A 23,961-nucleotide genomic window follows, 5' to 3' on the forward strand; every position below is an offset into this window, starting at 1 on the left:
TTACGGAAGACAAAGCAAACAAGATTAACCCACATCGACAAGGCATTTATCCAGGCTAAGAAGAGACCCACACCACAGCACCTCTGTCCCACAAGTTTACACCAGTCCACAAGAGTCTAATCTCTCATGGCCTGTCAAGCTATTAGGCAAATCTCTGGCTCTCATTTGCCTAATCCAATAGCCCCTAGCTTCATAAGAAAGACCTCCTAGGGGGCCTTAACAACCACGTTTGTTAGGCCTTATATAAGTAAACAAAGCTCTGAAAGCCAAACAGCTTCCTCTTGCATCTGGGATCTCAACACCCTCTTAACCTGGAGATAAAGCCAACCACACTCAGGAAAGGAGGATATGTTTCTAACAGGTTGAGTTCTGCCTCCACAATAAGCAGCATCTGGAGGATTTTGCCATCAGTACAGCTCTACACTTCACAGTCTTTGCAGAGGTGCCAGGTGCCTGATTTTATCCCAGAACCGTCGTATCATCAGGGATTTATTGCACAGCCAACAGGGTCACAGCGCTCATTCACCTTTCTGCCAGCTTCAGCGGAGGAATAAGCAGTGTTAAAGCATCCTTTCAAGACCAAGATGCTTTGTATGCAGCACAAGCATTGTGAAGAGACCAAACGTTTTTACTGGACTGTACATCCAAATCTACAAATGCTTTCTTGGAAACCCTCTAAATATTTTTCTGAATTCAACCACTGGCAGTGATAGCTCTGACATTAAACAGAGTGCAGGTGTTCTCCAGTCCTTGGATTTTAGGACACCACCACCTCTGCTCTAGGGATATATGTCTCCCTGGTGCTTTGGCCAAGGATCCAAACTGTCTCAAGGCTCTCTGAATCTCCCAGGGTTGAGAGCTACTCTTATCTCTGACACATCATTAACAATGCCCTTGACAATGTGGTTTGCTCCAGACAAGCAAATCTTTAGGGAGGGTTCAGGCAGATGAATAGTCACTCAAGGCTTGGCTGCCTACCAGTCTTAGCCAGGCCTCCAGGGCTTTGGAAACTAAGCTGAAAATATCACAAAAAAAAGTTTCCTAAGGGGCCTTCCCATACAGCTCAAGCGAGGCTGGGGTCAGGAAGCCATCATCACATTTTCTCCCACTTCCTCTACAAAGAGCATTTGCAGAGGCAGAGCAGATAGAGCACACTCTAAGGAGAAACACATGGCCAACAACACAGAGAGGTCCACTGAACAGGGACATAAGGACAAACACCTCGATGGACCGTGGACTGATACAGACAGGCACTGGAGTGACAGAGACCCCCCCCCCCCGACTCTCCCGACTTCCCTACTGCCTTACCCTGACCCTAGGCAATTTGGACATGAGCAGATTGTGGAGGTAGCAGAAGAGTTCTCTGGAGAAGCCACAGGCAACACCTCAAGATGCAGGATGAGCCTTTGCTATGCTGTCAGTGCTACCCCTCTCCATGCAACTGTCTTGACACTGTACAGTCATAGAGGGGGCGCATGTATTTCCAGAGCTGAGTGTGGGCTGGCAAATCCGTAGGGATGGGGAGTACCGGCAGTCAAAGTCTGATTGCCCCAGGCATGATGGAGGTTGGCTGGCTGGGTCCTTACCTCTGTAGCATCATCTTTCTAGGCACTCACACAAGTCTGCAACACATGGAGAGTAAAAAAGCACTTCACTCTTCCACCCCACACACGACAATTTCAAGGGAGCGGGCAGGACTGAAAAATCAGCATTTTAACTTTAAAATGTAAAAAGTCTTCAAGAGTTCTTTTGGCCACCTGAATCCCCAACGTCTGCCCTTGCCCAAGCTCCAGGCATGTAGATACGAAACATTACGTGTTTTCCAGCAGTCCGGAGCAGGGTTCCCTCAGAGACTGGTGGTGGGCAGGGACCTGATCCAGAACTGTAAATCCTTCACATCCACCAGTTGAACAGCTGTTCAGGTTAGGTTTCATTTATATGCAAAGCAGTTCAGCCATCAGCAAGGATCCCTAATGATGCAAATCAGTCGAGTGTCATCTTAGCGATGAAAGTCAAGGGAGCCGTTACTTGCTTGAATCCAGCACATTTCAGCAAAAGTGCCATTTAGTAAAAGAAAGGGGTTCTTTGCTGTGGTGTATGGCCCACCACCCTCAGTCACTTTCCAGCTGAGATCACAGCTAAATCGCTTATCTTTACATTTTCATACAAATCTGATTATCCTTGAACAGCTAATTGTTTCGTAAGTGTCACTTGGAAGCTATCCATTTCCAGCACAAGTAAAGAAATTGCACTATAAAACTGTCTACCTTCACCATGACTCACTTTAGCACGTAGGATGAATATTTGGCACTCTTCACTTCTTCAGATTAACTCGCATATTTATTTTGGAAGAAAGAAATGGACGGCTGTAATTCCTTCCCATCAGAATTCCTCATATTTACTTAGCTTATTGAAACTTTTTTAATAGACCTTACAGCATGTAAGTATGTTATATACTGACTGCTGATGAAGGAGACATTCACCTCTCCTTTCATGTAAAGAAAAAGCAGAAAAATATCTAGGAGAGTGTTTGATACTTTGTTAAGAGAGTCAATAAACCCTACAGATTATGTCACCTGCCATGAAGAAAGGTTTCATCCCTTTGGCTGAGGCCATGGAAACATCAAGAGAGGACTTGCATTCAGTGTTTCCTGGATGGAGCGTGTGTTTCTCTTCCAAAGTGAAATTCTAACATGCTGCAATTAAATTTCTTAAAGATCTGTTCTGAGCTAGGCTAGGAAAACCCCTGAGAAAGAAAAGAAGGTTTTGGTCTTCAGAACGTCAATTTTCCAAGGACCGGAGTCATTAATAAAACTCTTGTAAACTATAATCAAACGATCATTTCCATATAACCGCAAAATGTTTTTCCCTATATAAAACAGATATTTCCTCAGCTGTTCACTCAGTCTGATGAGAAAGGAGTTATACACCTTTGCAAAAGGATATAATTTGGCCTGTGGAAAGAATTTCTATGTATCCTCCCATGTGACCACATACATTAGCTAAATGTTTTTTAAAAAAACCAGCAGAGTTTAGTTTAGCATCAGTTAATTATTTTTTAACGTTTATTAACACCTCTGGAATACAATCTAAACCAAAAAAGCAATGCTTTTCTAGGCGGGCCTGATCTAACTGTCATATTCAGGAGCTGAAACCAAGAGGTCTGATTTCAGTTTTGCTTTCTGCCACCTAAAATCCTGTAGGGAGGAGGGAATGCAGGAAGAAGAAACAAGGAAAGTTGTGGGTATGCCTGAAGCGCCATTGGAGATCCAGGAAAAGGAGCATCCCTTTTTCCTTCATGCTATGTTTACTTGGTCAAATCACTTATCCCAGTCTGCAAAATAGGTTATTAATTATTGAATGGCCAGTGCTTATATTGCTCTGCAATTTCTTCAAGTGGTATATCATTACCAGAAAGGTTTGTATCAAAATCTAATGTTTTTGTAAATGTAGGTGAAACAAATCTATCCAGTGACCTAAGCGAGGACTTGAAAGCCATAGGAAATCAGAGGTACTTCATGCAGGCTGGAACCTTCTGCGCTAGAAGACTCTGCCTGTGCAAGGAGCTACATGCCCTCCATCCCTGTCAGCTGAAATGAGGGCTGTGGGTGCTCCTCCCTCCCTAGATCAAAGCCTAAATTTGTCAATTAGGGAAACAAATTTAGGTACTAGACATCTCTTTGTGAGTTTCAGTTCAGCAATCACTTTATTACAAGTAATTTAAGTATTGAATGTAGTGCAATTTCAGTAATTTAGCAAAGTACGATGACGGATTAAAGTGCCTGGTGATAGACGTTTATTTCACCTTCTGAAGCACAATTATTATGCACTTTACTCAATAATGGTGTCTTGTTCCAACTAAAATACATGTTGTGCAACTCTTTAAGCCGTAGAATCATAGCAATTAGAGAGGGAAATAGCTGATTAGGTCACTGATTCCAGCCAGTTGCCAGCTCATGATTGCTCCCTGCCCTGTATTGGCTAGTTGCACCCAAACTCCTCGTGTTTAAGTGTTTCAGTGATGATGATAATGATTTTAAAAAAAAAAAAAAAAAGTGGCTTCAATCACAAGTGAAAGATTCAGGCTTTTACTGCAGAAAATCCTGTATATTCACAGTGGGAAGGGTCTGAGGGGTTTTCACCTCTTAGAATCACAGAGGCTGGAAAAGACTTTTGAGATCAAGTCCAACTGTTAATCCAGAACTGCCAAGTCCATTCTTATGGCAGATGGCTGAATTACTTTCAACCAGAATGTTCTCCAACAACCTTTTTCCATGGAAGCAATTTTGCTGAAAAAAAATCCCAGTTTCCCTTCTAAATGGAAAGTGCAAGTCCTGCTTTTCAGTCTGAAATTCCTCTTGCTACATTTTGACTCATGACAGCTCAATATTTGGCATTTTCTAAAACAGAAATGAAAAGAAAATCAAGTCTGACTGAAGTTTCAACTCAAGAAAAGCTACAATTTCTGACCTGTACTGGCAGAGGGTTGATTGGGATGTGGTTTAAACTGCTTTTTTCAGGGAGCTCAGCCACCCAAGTCATCTCACCACTCTGGAGACCAGGGCCCTCTCTGCTATCAGAGGCTAGGTGCTTCTCACCACATCCCAGAGCAGGGGAACAGAGCAGTCATACAGAGCCTAGCATTTTATTATGTGTATAGATATACCTGCCTGCATTTCCCATGGAAACTGCACTTGTGGTTCTGGCTTTGTGCCTTCTCCATGTTTACCCATGGGTAGTATCCTTGAGAGCAGGTGCAACCTATGGAAACAGCACATTTTAAACAAATAAAAGACAATGTCCTGCGAAAGCAAGCTTTCAGCATGAACTCATGCTAACAGCAGGCCAGAAAAATTTGTGCTGTGGAGTCACACTCATGCAAACATTGAAAAGACAGACCAGCAGGGAGCTGGATGTGCAGTCAACACCACAATGGTGTGGCCATCCCTTCCAAGTGTTGCCCAGCTGTGGACAGGCCAGTGAGACATTGCCAAGGCCTGGCAGTTCTAGCAGCGTGCTCAGGGTTTGCCTTACCACCAGCACTGGCAGAGGACATGACATTCAGACACAGAATATGACAAGCTCTCACTCATGGATAAGCTCAATTAATGAGTTAAAAAAGAAAGAAAAGCATGATTCTTCTGGACAACTCAGCCAAGCAAGCAAAGCCACAGCATCTATCACGCACCCATAAGCCCAGTCCTCACTTCATTCTCCAGCTCAGGAAGCAGCTTATTACATGCTATTGCAGTCAACAGACTGCTCCTGGTGTAAAACACTCCTCCGTGCAAGCTGGTATTAAGCTTAGCCCTACGATGTGCTTTTCACCTGTATCTCACCAGCTCCCTGACCCTTTCTGCCTGGTTATCCTCCATTAAGGATATCTTATAACTGAGCTGCACACAGAAACAAGAGTACAAAGATGCACTGGTATAACTGACCCAAAATTATGCACCAAACTACTCCCGTTGAATTTCAGAGGTTCCGAGGCTTTAGCCACAGTGTGAATGCCTGTGAATCTGGAGACAGGGAGGGGAAAAATAAAATCCCCTGGTGCAACTGTCGGGTGTCATTCAGCTCCAGCCATGAAATCACAACATTTACTTTGTAGGGCCATGCCTGTGTCTTGTCAGACGCACAGCCTCTCACAGCACAGGAACAGGCTCTGTTCCCAGCTCTACCACAGACTTCCCGCATCTGTCTGGAAAAAAATCACTGAGAAGCACATCTGAAAAAATGTTACACGCTCAGCTCCAGACATTTGATCTAACACCTGGCCTAGCTCTCAGCGGCACTGGACACTGCAAACACTGTTGGCTTCAACTGGGGCACTTCTAAAATCCAGACCTGATGGGCAATGAGGATGGAGGGAACATCTGCTTCTTCACTGCGCTACACAGACTTCACACCAAGGTACCTTTTCAACAGAGCTGTGTACAAGTCAAACCAGTTAAACTAGTGAACACTTGCTCTTTGTTCTGCACACATGCCAGAACATTAAAAACTCTCGCAGTTTGGCACCAAAAAGACAGAGACCCAAAGCTAGCGACTGCTTTTGGAAACAGGAGCCATAAACTCTTTTACTTCTGTTTTCCCACGTGTAAACAGGGGATGCCAATTCCTGCCCGCTACTTAGGACTCCCAGGCATTTGCAAAGCACTGAGGGCATCCTGTAGACAACATAAAAGCAGCTTGCAGTACTTCTTTCTCCATCTGTTTTTAAAAATCAGTAAGGTGCTGGCTGGACACTAGTAACATTTGCTATATCAAGCACAAAATAAGACATAGTTGCACAGGCTATAAAAGAAATTACTGTTGAGCATGCTGAATGCAGTGGCTGCTTTTTGACATTTCATCCTGTGCATTATATTCTATCCTAGACAAGGAGTATGTGTATGGAAATAGCTGAACACCAGAGATAGCTTTAAAGGAAGAGAAACATAAAGTTTCAAGAGTGTTTCTCTGCCTTGCTAGACTTTTTTTGCACATAGCTCTCCCTGTAGAAGTTTGAGGAGGAATTTGCCTGTGATAGTATTTGCATTTGACAAGTGCCTTCCTGGAGCAGCATGTCTCTGTTGCACGCACTGCTATACACGGCAGACCTGAGCACGCTGCTCTGCAGCAATGGTCTGCAAGAAACGAGCATGGGACCTCACGCTCCAGCTATCAGTCGTCTGGATGTGTTGTCTCAGCTAAGTAGGCAGAAACATGCTAGTTATTCACTGCTGATCAGCTCTGATGCTGTGATTTTGCCGGTGCCCAAGGAGCCATATCGTCCATTACAAGAGACCTGGGAACGGGCTTGATGAGCGGTGTCTGCTGCTGTTGGGAGAAGGGCAATCTTGGAGCTCCTGCCCTGGAGCTTGCGGGCAGGAAGGATGCAGATGAGTCAGGCAGCACATGTCACTGTCACACTCCACCAAGTCTGCTGGGACATGCCACAGCCAGGGATCTCTCCTCACTGGGGCTTTTTCAAATAGTCAAATAGAAGTGAAATGTCAAATAAAATAGAGTAGGAAAAGAAAAGTGGTATCTTGTTTTCCTCTGGTCTCTTTCATTCCCAGGAGTGTCTGATGCATTAAAAGAGTGGCGATGTTTCTGAAGGCAAACCTTTTTAATAAACGATGCAGCTACTTACTTTGCAGAAAGCCAAGATTTGTCACGAAGCTGTTTTCAAAGTAACACAGCATATAGCAAAGACAATCATAGGCAGTTTACTGCATGACACTCCACTCCATTCGTCTCAGAGGAAGAAAGACCTTGTTTGACCCTCTCAGGATTTGAACCTGTAATGCCACTGAACCAAGAGCTTTGAAACCTGAAGCTCAGCAGTTTTCTCCCTGAAGATAAGACTAGGTTTTCCTGTTCTCCATGAATCACCAGAACCCTGCAGACTGCTGTGGAACATGAATTCCCCACTGCACAGGGAACACCAGCATCTGTACATCCCGTCAGCAAAGGTGACCAATGCGACTGTGCCATCCATGACACCATCCACTCCTGCCGGTGCTCCCAGGTTGGGTGCTGAAGATGGGTGAATGAGATCTTGTGCATAGGATGTGTACTGACTTCTTAGTGTTGCATACCTGCATGCTGCTCCGTTGCTCACATCCACTTCAGCTTCCCCTGAGGCATCTGACCAGCAAACAGAAGTTTTTTCCTTGCCTACAAAAACCAGTTTGGCCCATGCTACCTCTGCTACCTGTGATAGGGTATGCTGTTGATTCACCAGGAGCAATGTGTGTGCATCCAGAAGCAAGTGGAGGGGTCACCAGTGCCATCCCAGATTTACACGATTTCAAGCAGAAGATGACAAACCTGGAGCTGACCTGGGAGCCCTGCTTTTTCTAAATCCTCTCTACATATCCCAGGACCCTGGCACTTCTCCTCCAGCTGAAAATGCAAATACAGAGACAAATGCAAACTTTACAGTCTGGATCAGCACGTTGTCTCCTCTGGGGACCATGACCCCCATCAGTCTGACTGACTGATGTAATAGCCCAGCATTGCACCAGCAAAGACCTAAGAGACAAGCCCCAGGGCTGCACTATCGTTATGAGAAAAACACACTGAATTGCTCAATAGATCCTACGATGATCTGAAGGTGGAAGGACCTCCTCGCTTTTGTTTGCTGCTCTGCTGAATATCACACCCATGAACAGCAAACCCATGCTGATGTGAAAGGGCTGCAGCCGCTTGGGGCATGGGGCCATCCTTGGAGGCAGCAACCCTGAGCCGGCTGCGTGCCGCCATCCCCATGCCGTCAGGCAGGGCTGGCTCTGGAAACCCAGCTACTCCCTCAGAATCGTGGCAGCGAGCTGAACCCAGAAAAGCACTCCGGGGTTTCCAAGGGGAGAAGCGTGCAGTTGTTGACAGCATTTTCCCCAAGTGTTACCCAAATCCGCAACAAGTTGTAACAGGCTTGTCATAAATCTGCCCTGTCAAACCCTCCCTGGAAGAGTCTCTCGTGACACCCAGGAGGGCAGACCTCCTGCCCTGGAGAGGAGGGAAGGAGGCGGCCGAGGTGGATAACCAGACACTTGTGTCTCTCCCCGCTGCTGTGTGCTCCAAGCAGCCTGCCACCGGCACGTCTTCGCAGGCCGGACACCCTGGGAGGATGGCTGCCCGCCAGGCAGGCTGTGGGAGCTGGGCGCTCTGCCTGAGACAAGGCCACTGGGAAGGAGAGGCTGCCTCCTGCCCTGGGTGATGACCCCCTCCCTGCTTTTTCCCAGCTCCTCTGGCCACCCGTGCTGTGGTTCGCAGGCCCCCTCTGTAGGTCCAGAGACAGAAAACCCTTCTTCCATCCCCAGGGAGAAGCACTGCCCTTATGCACAATTAGGTGAGCAACTGTCTTCATCCTGCCTGCAGGTTGTTTTAAAGATCACATGTTCACACCAAACAACCTTGGAAGGGGGACGGCGCGGGTTGTATCAGGCTTTACTCTGCAAGAGGAGGAGGTTGCGATTAGAGCACAGGATGGGGAATTAGGACAGCCAGGGTGGCATCTCTGCAGACAGACTGGGCAGCCCAGCAGGCAGGGTAGCAACCCACATCTGCGTGAGCCTGATCCTGCTTAGCTCAAAGCCTCTCTGGTGAGGTCTCCCATGCTGCACTGATGCTGTCACACTGGCACAGCGTGTCTGTGGGGGATCTGCAAAGCAGCTCTGAGACAGACTTATTTTCCCTCACCAACTGCCCCACTTTTACAGCTGAGCTGAAGTAATAAAACATTTCCTGATATGCTGGTGTCAGGAAGTAACATTCCTCTTCCCATTTTGGTGGTCAAAAGCACTGGAAATACCAAAGAAACACAGGTAGCTCCCAGGAGATTTTCAGCTGCAGAAGTGACAAAGTCCTGGGGTGAGGAGGGGGATTCAGGCCAAGCGGGGCTCCCAGATCAGCTTCGTGCACTCCAGAGAAGAGCATCTAAACCAGACCTGAACCACAACGTGGAAGCAATTTGCAAAATGCAGAGGCCAACCAGCTCTGCTTTGGCACAGAGACAGCAGAGTACCTGAGCACACAACCTGCCAGGGAGGTGCCAGCAGCATCACCCTCCTCTCCCCCTCTGCCAGCATCATCTCCCACACAAGCAGGTGAGCGCAAGCAGGGTGAACGCCTGTACCTCCAACCCCACGAACCTGGGGTCAGAGCAGGCTGCTGAGAGATACCTGTGCCTGCCCTGCTCCAGGTCCCCCACACTGCTGCCCGCAGGGGAGCCAAACCAGGGAACGCTGGTTACTGACGGGGCTTTAGCAGCAGGAAGAATTAGAAGAGAAGCTTTCGTGGCCTTGGATCTTAATGAGATTCATTGCCAAAAAAGCCCAGGGTCTCACTGCAGTTTCCAAGCAGAAAGAGATCACCTGAGGACTTTGAAAGAGAAAGAAGAGGTACTTCATTAGCACTTCAAGAGCAGAGCTCAGCAGGAAGGGAGAGAGGAGAGTTGAGCCCAGGTCACACATATATCAGGGCAGCGTTTTGCTCCATCTGTGGTACGGACGTTCGAGTATGCTGGAGTCCAGGTTAAAGGAATATGCACTTGTGCATGTTCTTCTATAAGCGAGATGCCACTTAAAGGTCACACTGAAACTGGCCTCTCTGTGATTCCCTAGGAGTAAAACAGGATTTGCGGCTATAGTAATTAAAGAAAAAAACACCAGAATTACTGTTTAGGCTGCACATAGCCTGGGATCTGGTTTCAGGGGCTTTGCAGGGACATTCCATGCCACTTCCAAGGACTTGTTAAAAAATACTTCATACCAGCAGAGTTCTGTGGTATTTTTTTTCCTGCTAGTCCTGCAGGCTACCACGGGGAAATTCACTAGCAGGATTTCTGTAGGACTCTGACTCACACAGGAACTTTTATTACTGCTTTTAAATATTTGACTGCTGGCAGAAAAGTTATTAAATGTTTTACCAGACGTGGCCAGAAACTCTTTATAAAAACATCTTGGCCTGGCATAAAGCATATGTCTCTACTTATCTCTGCAGCATGTGCTCAAAGCTTTCACATGTCCCCTGGCAGTGGAAGAAACTTGGGACCTTCATGCTTGTAGGCTGTGGATAAACAGAGCATCCAGTGTCCTGTGCTCGTGTGAGTAAATCTTTGGGTATGCAAACAGTCCTGCTGCAATAAGCAAGGTATATCAAATTTGCAGGAGTGAAGAGGCCGAGGCCCCAGTACAGACTTTGGGTTATGGTACACATGCACAGCTCTATGGCCTGATCCTGCCAGGATCTGTCTACTCAGCCACTCAATCCTTACTCAAGGGATTAAGCTGTGCGAGGAGCTCTTACTCTTGCAAGTAGTCCTATTAATGTCACTAGGTTGGGTGACGTTTTCAGTACTGCGTGACAATGTGTCACTTTGCTCAAAGCCCTTTCCCCTCCATCATTGTTTTTTCTCCCTTCATCTTTCTCACATAAATTAAGATGAAACAAAGAAAAAGCATCCCACAAACCAGAACAGAGATGAACTCCATCCCAGCGCTGCATGGAAGAAAGCATGAATAAAATCACTGCCTATTTCTGCTTTCACAACAGCAGTAAATCAGGATGTTCTGCTAAAGGGGCTGTTCATCAGAAGTACTTGTGCCTGTATTTTGTTGCTCTACTCCCTGATTATTTTGCTGTGTGATATAATGATCAAAAGCAGTGGATTATCACTAAAAGCGCCTGCTGCTTACCTGCTTAGATAGCTGTGTCAGGAAAGGAACAAATACAGCTTCAACTTGTCTTCATCCTGGAGCTGAACGCACCTGCAGTGGTGATAAACACAAGTGGGTAAGTGGAAAGAGACAGGATCTGCATGGCAGAGGCCGAGCAGACTGGAAGCAGCCCCATTCCTACTGCATGGCGCAGGGATATGCCCAGAGTGCCGCCTCCTGCTTTATGGGGGTTACCTCTGCAAGGACCAGTGCTGGTACTGCTAACCACCTAACGTCACCAGCTCAGATCTGCTGGAGATTTCATGCTCAAGCAGCCCGGCTTGCGCTGGGCTCCTTCCTACCCTGACACCAGTGCTGGAGCAGAGCAGCTTGGAGCTAGCTCAGGGCGGTCCCTGCGGGCTTCGCTGTAGCCAAATCTCGTGCATTACAGAGCTGTCAGCGAAGCTGAGCTTGGGTGTAATGCAGGGGAGATTCAGGCCCAGCCTCTGATCTGCACCATTTCATTGCAGATTAACCTCAAATTCCCACATTTCAGTGCCTTCTGCTTGGGTGCAGACGGCAGGATTGGGGCCTGCTGGGCTGGAGGTGCAGAATGACCCTTTGAGAATTCCAAAAGGCTCACAGGTGGCCCTCCTGGTGCAAGCCCTCCCTGCCCCCAGCCACGCGTGTGCACCGCACCGGCGCACACCTTCACCAGCTGCATCCGAACCGTCGCTCTTGCACTTGCGTGTCATCACGGACACCCACGCGGGCCCAGTGGGAGCGAGCCACGAGCCCCACCGCATCCATCTACCGAAACCCGAGGAGGAGGATGGCTTTGGGTTGCAGGCTGCTTCCTCCCACAGGTCTGCAAGCGCTCTGAGCAGCCCTGCACGTCCCAGGGAGCCAGGCAGGGCAGAGCCCGCTGTTAGCAAGGGCCGCTGGTGCCCTCTGTTGTCACAAAAAAATACAGGAGCCGCTGAGAGCACGAGTGGGACGTGCCACCCGGGATGGGGTGCAGGGCACCCACCTCTGGGCTGCAGGTGCTGGGGCAGGGCTGAGCCTGGCAGCTCCCGGGGAACGAGGCAGGCTGACAGTAAGAGCTGGATGGGTTTAGCTTTGGGTTTGAGTGCCACTGGCACCCACAGAGGGCAACTTCTCCTGCAGCTCCTTCGTGTCCTCAGGGATCTGCTGCATCGGCCAGGGGATCTCAGAGCACCCCAGGACGTTGTTTCTGCCTTCCTAAACAGTTACAGGGCTGCGTCAGAAACAGTCCATGGACGTCACAGCCAGGTTTCTCAACTAAATAGTACACAACAGAATCCGTATTTCCTTTAAGAAAGGAGTGTGGGTTATCAGTGGGTGAGGGCTGATGCCTCAGCACATGCGGTGGCACTGAGTAATCTCTGCTGAGAACAGGGCTCAGCCCCTGCTGCTCAGCTCAGTGAAAAACTGCCAATTCACACACCGCTTTTCACAACGCAAAATACCAGCACGTTCCAGCACCAGCTGCTCTGAGCATTCCCATGGGCTGGGCCCAGGATCATACATACCAAGTGCTTGCAGGGCTGGTATGCAGGGAACCTCACCCGCAGCCCTGGTGCTGCTCTGTCCCCTCCCGCCTTCACCCTGCAAGCCAGGCCACCAGCCACAGGGACACGCAGCGCTCTCCTGGGCTGGCTGTGGGATTTCAGAGTGCCTTCCTGGAAACCCACATCTCTGAGATGCACTTCATCAGCAGTGAAGCTGGTCCCACCGTCTGCTGTGTGAGGCTGGGGAGAGGGCTGGCAGGCAAATCGGGTCTGAGTTAGGGTTACAGGGCCAAGTCTAGTCCAGCTACTCAGAGAGTGCCTCTTTTTGTCAAAGATACTGAAATCTCCAACACAGGGGGCTACATGAGGAACAATGTCCCTAAATAAATCTCATCCTAAATATATGGCTTGTGATTTTCTTATGGTCCTGGCCCAGAGACCCCCAGTTTGGGCTCTGGAGCCTGTGGCCTCAAAAGACTCATCTGACAATCCAGCATACAGCACCAATTCCCCTCATCCTCTTGAGGGGCAGCATGCCTCACGCCAGCCTCCAGGCAACAGCAAAGCCCTGGGCATCACTCAAGCACAAGGTTCTGGGGTCCGTGAAGGTGGCTTGCAGCCTCCCACCCCATTCCCCAGCACAGCAGGGAGTCTGCATTCCCTACTCACCTACTAACAGGGGCCCAGCCCAGCTGAAGACATCTGTGTGTCTTGGAGAGTCCTAGGCTCAGAGGCTTTTCAAGGCTTGCCGATGATATGATGATACAGCCAACACCTTAAAAATTAATATATGAAAACAGGGTCTTAATGGGAGTAGACAGATTTGACTCTATACAGAGCAGAACAGACATCAGTAAGAAGTGACTGGTTTTCACCTCCGCAGCAGCTGTAATTTGTGCGCACACACAAGGCAGCACTAGTTAATTAATATTTTAATACTAATATATTTAGTACCTATGACAGAAAACATCCTTATGGTCTCTAAATGTTTGTGTAATTAAGTCTTAACGTTAACTGTTATTGGAGATGAAAGAAAAAAATGCTACCCGGTCAACTTGGCATAAGTTTTACTTTTTGCGAATTATCTCTGGTAAGATGCAATTTATCTGTATTTGTTATTAAAAATAGCTGCAACAATTGCAGCCTCTGATTGCTTGTTAACTTCCTGCTAATAACGGCAGCTCAGGAGTTTCAGGTGTTGTGATTATGTGCTGTATTTGTGCAGTTTGGGAATGGTATTAACAACATACAGGAAATCTCTCCTAAAAATCGCATTGCTTCCTTCAAATCCCACAAACACTCCTGCCTCCAAAGACCTCATCCCAAATATCTGTGGGAATTACAGGCTAAGGAGCCACAGACACAGCTGGGGCAGCTCACCAAGCCCTAAGAATGAATATCAATCAAATACTGGGTGGTGCTGAGCGTTAAGCACAGATGACCCTCCCCAGAAGTCACAGTCTTATCTGAGAGGGCAACAGGACTCAGTTTTTCACCAAAGGCAAGTTTTTCACACAGGCTGTCTTAAATTCTGCATCATTGCTCGAACATTCAGTCATACAGCAGAAATGCAAGATAATATAGTGATCTGGACTGTTCTCTGGGTTCTCCTGAGAATAACCGAGAGCAGACCTTATCCTTGTCATGCCAGCTGCTAGGCTGGACCCCAGCCCTCCAAGCAGACAGAGCCCCTCTGCATGGGCGGCACTGCTTACGGCAGAGGCAAGCGCTATCAGCCTGTACAGCCTGCCTTAGGAACTCCTAGATCAGCACAGTCTATTTTATTTAACAATCCCATTTCCTTTTCCTGAATTTCTGGAAAGAGCCTGGCATGGCTCCAGGTTTTTCTCTCTAAAGCGCAGCCTGCTTATGGAAATAAAAACATTTAGAAAGGGATTGGCCGCGCTAATTGGCTGAACACCTCCAGCAGTGCCTAGACACTCAAGGAGTAGAAAGAGGTGTGGAGCTTCACACCTTCTCCTGTAACCACAAAGACAGTCTGTTTCCAGCGCAAAGTATCTTTGCTTGTGTGTCGTCTCCCCTAGCTGCCTCTATCGGTCCGTACCAATTCCCTGCACAGCGGCGGGCAGGGGCTGCCCAAGCTCCCAGGCCCCAGCAAGCTGCACGCACGCAGGGGGATAACAAGGTTTAGGAAGGATTGATTTCATGACAAACCCCGTGCAGGAGCACAGCACACGCAGTGCTCTGCCTGCTGTAGACCACACAGATACACGGAGCTCCTTGCAGTGGCCCCAGTATCATTTAGACCAAGTAAAAGCTAACATAATAAATAACAAATCGCTTAATTGCATTGTGGAATTTGGGGGCCTGATCTCATAACAAAATCTTTGTGGACTCCCTCATGCATCTGTGCAAACCAGGTAGGAGCAGGCAAACTGCTACAAGGATGCTGTTATGGTGTTACAATAACATCTTCAGGATGTTTGTGGCTCCATCTGGATCCACATCCATTCAAAGTGCACTCCAAAGAGCTCATCCATTACAATAATTTACAGAGGGGAGATGAGAGAAGATAGAAAAACCCTAGCTAAAACTATGCAAAGAAGGATCCACAGTTGCTCCTGCACGGTCAAGGTTGCTCTCTGTGGTTCGTTTGAACTTTCAGGGTCTGAGGGAGATGCGACTGCTCAGCCTGGAAAAGAGAAGGCTTGGGGGGATCTTATCAATGTGTATAAATATCTGCTGTAAGGGTATAAAGAAGCTGGAGCCAGGCTCTTCTGAGTGATGCCCAGTGAAAGGACAACAGGCAATTGCATAAATTGAAACACAGGTTCCACTTAAATCCACAAAAAAAAAAAGAAAATACATTTTTACTGTGAAGGTGGCCAGACACTGTAATAGGTTGCCCAGAGAGGTTGTGGAGTCTCCATCCCTGGAAATATTCAAAACCCAACTGGACACAGCACTGGGCAACCTGCCCTAGCTGACTGCTTTGAGCAGAGGGTTGGAATAGACAATCTCCAGAAGTACCTCTGACCTCGACTGTCCCTTATTTCTATAAGGAGAGATTAAAATTGGAATTAATGGAACATAAAAATATCTCAAAAAATTGGAAGAAGCTGTTGAATGAGGCATGCCACAGGTACTTCAATGGATGCTTAAGTGAAATGTTCTTGGCTTACAGATGTTACAAGATAACTGTGCTGTGCTTTTTCTGTGCCCCGGGAGCCAAAAAGGGACCAAAGGGAAGCCGGCAGTCATCAAGCAGAGTGCTTTCACCTCTCAGGCTGCCTTCTTTCTGAATGGGAGAGTCAAGCCAAGTCATTGCTAAACATACATTTTTAGGATGATCATCCTGAAAACTGCATTTTTCAAAATAAAATTTCATTTAACCAGGAATATTTATCCTGTGCTTCTTTCAAATTAACATGCTACACACAGCCTTTGGCCAGTGCTGTTCATTCTGTTTGACCCTGTACTTCTCCTGGAAAGCAGGTTTGTGGGCTTTAAGATTCACAGGTTAAACACACAGTACAACTAGATATCTCCCCATTGCAGGCAGAGAAAAGCACAGAATTCTTGGCATTTTAATCACCTCATGAGGATCAATCGATGATTTTATGCTTTTTTGCAGAGAAGGACAGGACAGGGAAAAAAATCACATATATCGATTCCCAGCCATCAATGAAATGAATAATAGGGTGAAATGTCCTATGTAAGTTCTTTGCAGGTCTTGTGAAAGCTGCCTGCCAAGGAAATGTAGCTGTGCATGTAGGTTGTGATTATGCTAAAGAGGCACTAAATTAGTACATTACATGCCCCATTTAGCACTACTGTGCAAAATCTGAGAGTGCTAATACATTTTGTTTCTAGGGTCAAGAATCATTAAAGAATGGATTCATGGTCATTCATTAGCCAGGAAATTAAAGTTTGACAGCTGCTTTTCAGTTCTGATTTCTCTTAAATGGCAGTATTATATTAGAAGGCTTTTTTTTTTTCCTTCAAACATTCCAGGCTGTAGATTGGTGAGTGTCATCCCTAAAGCACGGTATCCCCAAGTCATCCAGCCAGCTTTACTTTGTTAGAGTGCTGTGTGGCTTTGGGGATTATTTACAGGGGCTGAAAATGTTGCTGTGTGCTATTGAGAGTGGTTTCTTGCTTAGCTATATGGTTGTAAATGATCCAGGTTTGGAGCTGTAACTCTGCTTTCTGCTAGATTTACATTACAAAGGAATCATACATTGTGCAAGCAGAAACAAGGCCCCGCGGTCCTCTGTGGGCCACCAGCCCCCAGAGAGAAAATGGAAATTATGCATGTGTATTTACAGAGAATGAGCCCTTTCATTAAAACAAAAGGAGCAAGTAAACCAACAGTCCTCTCAACTCTCAGCAGGGCTCAGGGCAGGAGAAACCCTGCTTGCCCACGAAGGTAGGCTCATAACACGGGGCTCAGGGGAAGAAGTCCTTAGTAACCCTGACAAAATTCCTTGGATTAGGGTCTCCCTTCTGCAAAAGCCTCTGCACGTGAGAAGCCTCCCTGAACTCAATGGTACAACTCACAGGAATACATGCCACATTGCAGACACAAGTGTTTGCCAAACCACCGTCCAGCTGACAAAACGTATAGTCCAAGGCAGAGATTAGCTGACACTTGAGATGGCTTTGTGCCCCACTCTGTATCAGCAGCCACTGCAAATATATAAGCAGAGATACTCCCCTTTTCTGCTTTCCAGTTTGCTCCAACTAAATTTATAATAACAACAGTAAAGGTCTTGCTTGCCCCACACAACAGCCATCCTAACGAGAGCCATGTTTTACACCTCCATAGCATTGTTCTTCCTGACATGCCTGAACACATTTTCTACACAGCAGCCAACATCTGGGCATCCTAACTGTCCTACAGAGCTAACCCTGATGTCCTGTGTGAATACAAGTAGCTACATGCTCATCTCTCTGAAAAACTGGTATCTCTCTGCAAAAAAGCAGCACTGAAATGGCAGTTTTGCATGGGAGAAAAGCTGAAGGAAGGAGAAAGAAGAAAAAAAAGATACTCTTGGGGAAAGAAAAAAAAAAAAAAAGAAAAGAGAAAACGCAGCAGCCTGGAGCCTTCTATTGATCAGAGTCCATAGGCTGCCTTTGATTAATAATCTCTGCATCAATACCACAACTAATGTCATACCCAAATATGTTGCATTAAAAATGCTAACATCCAGTTGGATTGATCTAGTTATTTGTACTTACAAGAGACACTCAGTCCCAGTCAGAAGAACAGTGATATGACTGACTGTATTGCTAAACAGGAAAATGTAGGAGAAAAAAAAGTTATTTCAAATTCCACTCACCACAAAACACTGTCCTTCCCAGGCAGACTAGCAAATAACCCCCCAAACTTACGAAGTGCATCTGAAAAACTAGGACACTTACAGAGCAGAAACACACCAAATCCAATAATTTATTCATTAGAAATTATTTCCTCTCTTATAAATTGGTAGAATCGAAAGGCCATATTTTATAGTGATAAAGCATTGCTCAGTTCTAAAGAGTCTGTGCTCTTTGATAAATTTCTGCTGAATGCATTTCTCTTTTGCTGAAATGTTGCTGTCCCCAGAGAGCAGAGCAGCAGACATGGAGCATCACCAGCCAGACTTTGGGTTTAAGTGCTTTACCCAGTCCTGTCTTAGAGGTGTTCTGTATCAGAACAATCTGCCTCTACCCTCGAGGATTATTCAGCTGCCCTATTACAACTTGCTGTTAATGTGCCTCCAGCCCCAAGGGTGACAAGATGCAGGAACTGGGCCTCAAGCATGGTCTGGTTGGAAGGACCTCAGTGGGGATCCAGCCTCTGCATGATGTGATCCCAGAGTCTTCATGGTGTGCAGCGTTTCTTGGACCCCATGAACATATTTCCACAAAATGCAGCTGATGGTCTGTCATAACCAAGTGACTCCAGGAGCTGCAGCCCTCCTGAGAACACACGAGTACACAGGAAACACAGAAATACCCAGATCCTCAAACAAATCCACAGAGAGCTGCTGACACGCAGCTTTGATGCTGGCAGCCTAGGCGCTCCATTTTCTCTGCTCAACTCCCAGTTGTACTTGCTGGTACAATCACAAATGAGCAGAGTCAGGGACCCAGACAGCCCTGCTACACTGGGACCAGTCCGCACGGCCCCAGTCAGGTAAGGACATTTTGTGCCCTTTCCTGTTGCTGCTTTCTGCCACTAGCCCCATCACAGCCATCTCACTCCAACAGCATCTCCGGGCCATGTTTCACAACGCTGACAATTATTCTTCTGCCAGGCTGTGAAAAACCAACTCTAGCTAATGTGTTCTGGAGATACCCCCTCCCTGCCACCCTAGAAAAGATGCTGCAGGAGGCAGATGTGCAAGCCCAAGGCAGCGGAGAGGAAGGTGCTTGAAAACGCTTGATGAGTCTCCTGGGCCGAGTGTTATCTCCCGTTTCCTTTGAGAGCCCACAAGAGACGGCCTTCCCAAAGCAACCTCTGAGGTGGCCCGCTCAGCTTTTGTCTCCCTCAGCAAAAAAATTTCTGCCCCAGCGGCTCTGAACAAGGCTTCCATTAACTCCGTCCCCGTGAGGGCAGCACGTGGGACAAAAAGCCCAACACTGCGTCCCGGCCCTCAGACAAGCCTGGAAACAAATGTTGCAGGAATTTGTCAGAATAAAATCACCCGCTCGGTGTCACCGCATAAATTTACCTACCTCAGCGCCTATTCAGGGCCCTTCCAAAAGGGCAATATTAACAGAGAGAGATCGGACACTGTCTCTATAGCAACACCACCCCGGAAAAATTACGGTTGCCCCAGCAAAGGGAATCCCTGTTTTAGGAGCCCCACCAAGGTAGGGGTTAGTCTTGATTTTAAAAACAATTCCCCTTTGACTTACTTTTCTTCATTGCAATAAAAACATTTAAGCAACAAGAAAGCAGCAACCTGAGCAGAAGGAGGGCAATTGGACGATGCCCAGTGTGGAAGGGATACAGCAGAGCTATGGTGTGCAGCACTGCAACACGCACGGCTGTCAACAAAGTAAATCACCAGTCCACTGCTGCAGGGACCTTGCAGGCAGGGAGAGCTTTACTGATGCTATTAGTCCCAAAGCAAATTCCAATGCACAAGTTATCTGGATGCTGCACCTGAAAACTAGAACGAAAAGCATAGGTAAGAGTTCCAGTTTCCATTGAATCAATAATCATCTCTTCCCCCTCCAAAAAAGTTCCTGAAATTAAATTAAGTGCCTTTAAATTGTGAGGAAAACAAAGGCAAGAAGAGCCAAGAAAGCTGTTTGAGAGCATGAACTACAGGAGGAAATCGGGACTTGCTGAAATGAAATACTGCAGGAGATATTAAAGCCAATCTAGCCAAAGATCCTTTAGCTCTTAAATCAAGGGGGCAGATCTGCTGTATGTGCGGTAGAAATGAATGAGACTTTAAGTATGCCCCAAACTAGATAAGCACAATGCCCCAGTCTGTGCATACAGAGATGGGAGCCTGAGAGCAGCGACTGGGTGACTAATGGGAACAAGCATGAGAAATAGTGTCATTTGGGGAAATCAGCCCACACAGCCTCCATTCAGGGCTTACGCGTTGCATAGCCAGCAGCAACTCCATTTGCCTGCTTTTCATGCTAGTGGCATGATCCAACCTTGAGCCTCCGGTAATGCTTTCAGTGTTGGCAAGCATTTGAAACACTTGGAAGTTTGGGTCTCAGGTGATGAATTTCTAAATTTAGTATGCAAGAAGCAGTTCTGGAAGGCAGGTGATCCAGCAGCCTCACAGACACTTTCACTTCATGATTCTTGACAATTTATGACATTGATCTGCATTAAAACCAAAGGAGAAAGCTTGAAATAGCCCCATAATTATGCTGCAGAAAAGCCTTAGATGACCTTCCATTAACACCTACTCTGCACTAAATGCTGAGTATCAATTCACACCAAGATGAAAACTGGTCTTGTAGCTGTGTTTAATATGACAGAGGGCTCAGCACCCCACTGCTACCCTGGCTGCAGATTTGTCCACCTGCTCACGGGTATCCTAGTGAAGGTATCCTGAATGATGGGAAAGGCTCAACAAGCTCTGCTAGAAGGGTGTTTGAGTAGACGTCTGGAGGAAAGACCCTGAAGTGTGTGTCTGAGCTGTGGCTTCACACAAGCACTTTCTCCCACTGAAGTAAAGACTTCCAGATCTGAAACTATCATAAACTACTTGGGGCTAATCTGTCTGTCCAAGCTCCAGCTGGAAAGTAAACTCATCCAGCTGAAATACTGCTGGAAAGGTTAATGCTTAGGAGAGGTGTTTAAGTCCTGGGAAGGCAGGAGCTAAGTCAGTTCAGATGAGACGTCTACTTCTAAGATACATTTGTACAGTTAAATTATGCTTGCAAATAATACGTACTGTGGGATGGCTTCAACAAGTAGGAAAGATAAATTGTAATACATTTGCACCTGATGGTTTCACAAAGGACAGCATGCAGGGGTGCCTTCTCTGTGGCTCTTTACTCTTACAGATACACCAGATTCCTCCCTCTGCTTGCTTCCCCACCCTTCCTAGGGCTCTGGGCTCCTCCAGCTCCATAGCACTGGGCCCAGCACCAGCTCCTTGCCTGGCCTTCTGGAATCTCACCCCAGAAGAGAGTGGAACAGGGAGAAAAACACTCCAGTAGAAAACCCCACTGCATGGCTTGTAAGACCTCCTATCCACAGCCAATGTATAATCACAGTTCATAACAGCAAACAGCCCCCTCCAGATACCTGCCAAAAGCTTTCAGAGACCAGTATGGTCCTAAGACATGCTCCCTTCTTGGTCTCCGTTTCTAACCTGCCAGATTTACTGGATAACCTTCTCTGCAAAGTGATTGTCTCAGTCCCAGTGGTGAGAAATATTTAGAGGCTGATGCTACATTTGATAAACAGCACAACCCTTGGCAAGCAGCTAGCCAGACCCTTCCCCTCAGCGGTGACCACAGCTTCTCCTTATTAAGCTCTTTATGTCATTAAGTGGTCCCCCTGGGAACAGCAGAAAGCACAACTGGGAACATTAATGATGATCTACAGCATTACAAAAAAAAGCTCAATGAATCAATGCCTCGTGCCTTATTCCCATAGCTGTGACCTGTCCCCATTAGTAACAGGAGAGAGTGTGAACTGGGAGAGACCTCCCCTTCTCCTCTTTCTCCCTTGGGGGGTCTGTACTGCTCAGCACTGATAGCTGCTTGCAGGCAACCAAGGTGACTCTGGCTGACTTGTTGCCCTCACACATCCCTTGTGTCAGTCCTCAATGATATGGTGCAGACACCAGAAGCTGGGACCAACACTGGCTCTGTCACACATCTCTTCTGTCAGCTGGTGGCAGCTACATTTCACTACAAAAGCAAACACCCACCTTCTCTCATGACAAAAATGAGCCATCAGTGGGCACCAGGGCTCAGGAGTGCAACCTGTGGGAAATATGAGGCAGAAAGGGAGGATTAGGAGTTTTTAGGCTGCTTTAATAAAACCCAAAAAGCATGCATAAGACACCAGCTTACGCAAATGGAAAGCAGCTCTTACCTCCCGAAATGAAGATCTGAGGCACATGTTCAAAGTGTACCACAGGAACCCAGGTGCATGGCCAGGGGATTAGGAAAGGGCTTTACACCTGCCCACATTCACTCACAGCTGGGTTCATACCCCGATCAAACAGCTTATAGCAGCAGGAGGGACTGGGTGAAGGAAGGGGTCAGGGGGATGAAGCTTTGTGATTGTTGCAAGGTGATTAAGACAGACCCACATCACACACAGCCACGAGCTGTCATGCTCTGCAACTGCCACCAGCACCTCTTGTCCATGTCCCCTGTCCTGCTGCAGAGCCCTGGGGAATGACTGCTTGAGAGGTTCCCGCAGTAATACTCTGCGGGCAAGGACTGTCTGCAGGAACAGACCTGTGCTTGTCTGCCCTGGGCTACACAATAGGGACATAGGGGTTTCTACCTGCAGGAATAAAGATTGGTGAAAAACTTGGAAACTTGATCGCATGTTGCCCATACTTCACGTACATGCTCGGCAAATAAACCAGCAACCCTCAATTATGTTAAATTCTATACTTAAGGTCACTCAGCCACAGGGTAGGGAGGTATGTGCACGTACCTATCCATGGCACAAAAGCAGCTCCAAGGCTGTCTGCAGGGAGTGGTGCTACACAGGCCTTGGGTTTCCCTCATTCTTCTGAGTACCTAGTACTGTATTTTTTTTCCCCTTAGAGTAACGGCAAGGACTATATGAAATGAAATACTTTCGCATTTCTTCGCAAGGGATTTTTTTTGCAGGGCTAGGAGTCCCCTCTCCAGCAATGGTAATATGAGAGCTCAGTGTTCACGTAGGATGGCACTGAGGGGGCACAGCAGTAATAGGGCTTATACAGACGGTAGATAAGGGGACTGCGGACCTTTACAGCTTTCTAGCAGGCTTGGCAGGAATCTCTATGGCACACAGGGTACAGGTCCCAGGACACTGATAATGATGCTCACGCTGGTACCAGTCAATCTCTTCCACCTTTCCCCGAGATCCTGCTTTCTTGCAAAAAGGATTAACTAATAACAGTTGCCTGTAGGAAGGGAGAAACAAAAATTAATGGATTTGTCTGAGCTCCCTATGAATGTATGTCAGGCAGTCACAGCCATCCTTTCCTAGGCCTGCTATGCTTTTGATAGAGAGGAAAAAAAAAAAAAAAAGGGTGAGGGGTGGGGGGGTGTTGGGCTATGTGGCTGCCTTGTGCACCTGCCTACCTCCCCACAGCAAGGTAACCATATACTTGTGAAAAAAATTACCACTTTCCCACCTTGCTTTTCCTCAGGCACAAACCACAGCTCCTGCTCTCCCCAAACACCGTTCCACTTCACCAGCCCATCAGTGCCCACTGGTCCTCCAGGCTTCTCCACCTGGCCACCATGAGTGACCACCACCACGGAGTCAGCCTAGACATGGCCAGGATGTGCTCCAGCCACTTGACCCGGTGTTACCAACATGGTGGCTAGGTCTGTTCCTCAGAAGAGAGCTTTCACCAGGTGTATGGCGAGCTGCTCAGCCAGTATCAGCGAGCTGCAGCTAGGGACTGTCTGGTGTCACACAGACATTTATCCAAGTGTCTCTGATGGGCTTGTCCTGGCCTTGCCACCAGGCAGTTTAACCTCAGGGATTTAAAACCTCAGACAGTGTCAGCCTGACAGTACTGCCCCCTCAGATGGAAAATCCCAGAACAAGACAGTGCAAAGCAACCCTGTCCAGCAGCTCCCAGTCCAGGAGAGCTACAAATCTTCCTAGA

At 47.3% G+C, this 23,961-nt stretch overlaps 1 long non-coding RNA gene across 2 annotated transcripts; it reads right to left on the minus strand.

Annotated features, from left to right (window-relative positions):
* Nucleotides 1–3,083: 3,083 nt before the first annotated feature.
* LOC119156502 lies at nucleotides 3,084–23,924 on the minus strand. 2 transcript variants are annotated; one of them, XR_005107161.1, is made up of 6 exons: nucleotides 23,479–23,924; nucleotides 23,086–23,244; nucleotides 22,045–22,099; nucleotides 13,349–13,454; nucleotides 11,187–11,258; nucleotides 3,084–4,761 (listed from the first exon to the last, which is right to left on the minus strand). It is a non-coding gene; the product is annotated as an uncharacterized LOC119156502 (long non-coding RNA). The 2 variants fall into 2 exon arrangements; XR_005107162.1 differs by lacking the exons at nucleotides 23,086–23,244; nucleotides 23,479–23,924 and adding an exon at nucleotides 22,212–23,063.
* Between the last annotated feature and the right edge of the window lie 37 nt (nucleotides 23,925–23,961).

This window comes from Falco rusticolus, chromosome 13, assembly GCF_015220075.1.
Source record: "Falco rusticolus isolate bFalRus1 chromosome 13, bFalRus1.pri, whole genome shotgun sequence".
Classification (NCBI taxonomy): domain Eukaryota; kingdom Metazoa; phylum Chordata; class Aves; order Falconiformes; family Falconidae; genus Falco; species Falco rusticolus.